Source organism: Notothenia coriiceps, unplaced genomic scaffold (assembly GCF_000735185.1).
Source record: "Notothenia coriiceps isolate Sejong01 unplaced genomic scaffold, NC01 NC01_scaffold00001580, whole genome shotgun sequence".
NCBI lineage: Eukaryota > Metazoa > Chordata > Actinopteri > Perciformes > Nototheniidae > Notothenia > Notothenia coriiceps.
This window is the reverse complement of record NW_011334281.1, coordinates 5,050-9,043: the sequence shown is the minus strand read 5'-3', so window position 1 is coordinate 9,043 and position 3,994 is coordinate 5,050. Positions and strand designations below refer to the sequence as shown.

At 42.6% G+C, this 3,994-nt stretch overlaps 1 long non-coding RNA gene across 1 annotated transcript in view; it reads left to right on the top strand.

The window, feature by feature from the left end:
* The first annotated feature begins 53 nt into the window (after positions 1 to 53).
* The window catches only part of LOC104962852 (uncharacterized), an 8,043-nt gene continuing 4,102 nt past the window's right edge, over positions 54 to 3,994 (top strand). Inside the window, exons 1-2 of the long non-coding RNA XR_800252.1 lie at positions 54 to 199; positions 3,808 to 3,910. This is a non-coding gene — a long non-coding RNA (uncharacterized lncRNA). The remainder of the gene's footprint in view (positions 200 to 3,807; positions 3,911 to 3,994) is intronic.

Here is a 3,994-nt window from a genome sequence, read left to right as displayed (position 1 = left end):
GGGTGTGTGTGTGTGTGTGTGTGTGTGTGTGTGTGTGTGTGTGTGTGTGTGTGTGTGTGTGTGTGATCAGTTGCAGGATGAAGAGCGGAGGCGTAAGCAGCAGCTGGAGGAGATCCGTAAGCGCGAGGCGGAGGAGCGAGCGAAGCAGGAGGAGGACCGCAGGTGGAGAGACGAGGCCCAGCGAGAGTCCGGGGAAAAGGTCCGTTTGTCCGTCTGAATTATTGGAAGTTGTTGAACATTAAGGACTGTAGGACGTTTAGAAAGTTTTGTTATGAGACTGCACAACACGGTCCATGTCACAGGACAGTGTGAGGGTTGAACCAGTAATAAAGCAGCCCCTAAAAAGTTGTATTAATCAATACTTGATTCATCCGGGGGGGGATTTAGCTTTTGACCACCATATTAGAATCTAATAAATACATATTTATAAGATAAACATAATTTAAGTACAAATATGCAAAGAAATACCTTTATTAAACAACACTCTCAAAGAGTTCAAATAACTAACGTTGCTTTTGTTTTTTTAATAACCAGGAAAGTGCATTTGGAGAAATGGTTCAGTATGTATGTAAATCCACTTCCTCTGAAAGTGTACTAACTGAATCCCAAAATGGTCAAGTGTTAATTTAAAATAGACGTTTAAATGTTGCCTCCACCAAAAGAACAAGACAGTTGCACCTAGGGATGGGTACCGAGCCCCGGTATTAAACGGGCCCCGAGGCTGAATTATTAAAGACCGTGGTACCGTTAAGCTCCGACGTTAGCGGTATTTTTATCGGTACTGGAGACATGTAAAATATATATCATATGTAATATTGCTACACAAACATTATATTGCAGTTTAAGTTTCGCCAACTCCGTTTCTAATACGCAAAAAGACTGCAAAATGCGAAATGATTATTTTTTAGTACTTTTGATCTCTCTCTCCCGCCTGCTTGCGAGGGGGCGGGGCAGTTTACACACACGCAGCTGCTATATCTAGCAACACACACACACACACACACACACACACACACACGGCGGGGATGGCGGAGAGAACGCGCTCCGAGGTGTAGTTAAACTTTACCCGTCTCGATTCGATGCTCGTTGCCTAAAGTGCAATAAGAGTTTATCATGTAAGGGCGGTAACACGAGCAATTTGTCTAAACATTTAGCAAAAGTGCTCCACATGCAGACTGAGGAATGCACCGGGTTCGACTGTCTGTCTAGTAGCTCTGTAGCCCCATCCACGAGTAACGTTTCCACGTCAGGTGTTATGTATGCTAGCAGCAACACACGGAGTTAACTCAGTTATACAAACATGGGTTAATGATTGAGGTAACTGAGTTATTTATTTTGTTAAAGTTTCAGGTATTCTGTTTAAAGTTCTGTCATCAGATTATTTAATATGATTTGTTAAAACGTTGTTGTTTCTTTTGATGTGAAATATTATTCATTTTATTTAAATAAAAAGCAATGTTAGTTTTGTTCATAATTTGTCTAGTTAGTTTACCTTTTTTTTTTTTTTCGAAAAGAACCGATAAGAGTACCGTTAAAAGACCGGACCGATAAAAGTAGTAGTACCGTTAAAACCTTAACGATACCCATCCCTAGTTACGCACTCATATAAATCAAATAAAAACCTGGCAGGGTGATATATAAGTAGAGATGCCAACCCAAGGATTTACAGAGCCTTTGAAAAGTTACTCATCCACTAATTTGCTGAATATTTATTCTTTATAAATTCAATTAAAATGTGTAATCTGCACACAGTAAGCTAGCTCTACTTGCTTCATCTACTTGTGAAAAAATACACATTGAATTCTTAGATTGATGCTTTTGTCTGATTTGCTTCATAAGGGCTTTGAGCTTATTTGACGAGCCACATGTTCTTGTGATATCTGTAATATTGTAATCATTATTTTGTGTGTGAGGTTTCAAATGACCGGTTGTGTGATGCCATCATTGTCCTGTGTGTTCAGTATTCAGTGTTTCTTATATCATCGCGTCCATGGTGCCTGTATGTAGGTGCATTCGTCCTGTGAACTGTAGACCGCCGATCACACCACCGGTTATTTAAAAACCTCACAAAGAATCTTAAAATGTATATAATAACACTGCCTCTTTTTCTAGGTTGTACTTCATGACAAACGTTGTTTAGTTAAGTTATTTTACTCGTGAAAGAAATATTGTTTTTAAGCTGTTATTGTTGTTTGTTTATTATTATCCAATTGCATGTCCTCATGTTGTGCACCCCCCACCCTATGTGACGTATTGCTGAGTCATGTTATGTGCTCCCTCCCACCTCAAGCATGGGACTCCCATCTCGTTGTTGTTGTTGTTGTTGGTGTGTGTCAGGAAGTTCAGTTATTTCAGTTGTTTCTTTTGGAGGGAAGCAGTTATGATTTGAATTTTTTGTGTGTGACCATTTCCATCCAGCATCGCTCCAGAGACTCTGTGTAGGGAATGCCGCCCACCCTCCCACTTTTCCCAAAAGAAAAACCACATGCTTTCATGCAAACACACACACACACACACACACACACACACACACACACACACACACACAGAAACATAAACCCTATCATGTGCCTCATTCCCGCCCTCATCCATACTCAGAAACCCACACACCCACTAATCCCTCCCAGTTTCTTCAGATTCCCACTGGGCTGATTCCACCGTCACGAGCAGCTCGGAAACATCCACAGTGTTTCTGAGGAAATATACCATGAAACGGACCCACAAATTAAAAAAACGCGGAGACAATCTGACATCAGAAACCCGGAGCTCCAAACGCAGAAATATAAACACATTCCTCCAGAGCAGATTCATGTATCAGCACACAGGGTGGGCTGGAGTCAAAAACCCACAAGCGATATGTTAAACTGAGGCACATATGGACATGTAGTTTGTTACACACATGCATACACACTCCTGCTGCGTTGAGGGAGAGGGGAGATGGTGGCACACAGGGTGGTCCGGTTTACTCTATGTGCAGAAAGTTAGTGTGGAGATGTTGGTTCTTCGAGAGAGAGAGAGAGTTATTAGCCGATAGACGGGATAATTGTCGCCTATTATTTTGATATTTGATGAATCCTGTGAGCTAGAAAATGCAGCTATGCAAGCTTGATAATAATAATAATAAATACGCATCTGTGTTTTTCACACTGCAAGATTTCCCAAATTCACTTAAAAATGTGTATTTTATTCAAAAGGAAATGTGTGTTTTTAAAGGCATTTATTTGTAGATTTCTGCTGGAAGTCGTTGAGACGGTTTGAATCAGTTCTGTGATGACAGGCGACATGTTGGACTTGGTGCTTGTACTGTAGTTGAGCTTTGTGTATTGTATGTAAAGTTGTAGCCGGTGTAGTTCGTCCCAGGATTTGAAGCAGGAAGTAGCAGCAGAGAAGTGGAGCTTTTTGACGAGTGGAATATTCTCCCCATTTGTATCTCGTAGCTGATTGGCTGACGTGTTGGACTGTTTGTAGCAGATCTCTGTGAAGTGTAAGACTGCATTTCATCCCAGAATAAGGTTGTTATCAAGGTGTTGAAGCAGGAAGTAGCAGCAGGGCAGTGGAGCTTTCTTGACGAGTTGAATATATTTGTATCTCGTAGCTGATTGGTAGACATGTTGGTTTGTAGCAGATCTTTGTGTAGTGTAAGACAAGTGATAGCTGATTGTTATCAAGGTGTTAAAGCAGGAAGCAACTTTTCTGACGAGTTGAATATTCCCCCTAGTTGTATATCTCGTAGCTGATTGGTCAGTTAGTGTCCATTGCTGAGGTGAGAGCCAATGAGAGCGTACTAACGGGTTGTCCCTCCCTCAGAGGAGACAGGAGGAGGAGTACTACACCCGTCTGGAGGCGGAGCGTCGCCGGCAGCACGACGTGGCGGAGAGGAAGCTGCTGACCCCCGACGACCCCCCGTCCGGTCTGTACCGGCCCCCGCTGCCCCGGGACTACCAGCCCCCCGCACCCCCCTTAAACCCTACTAACACCCCCCCGCCCCCCCCAC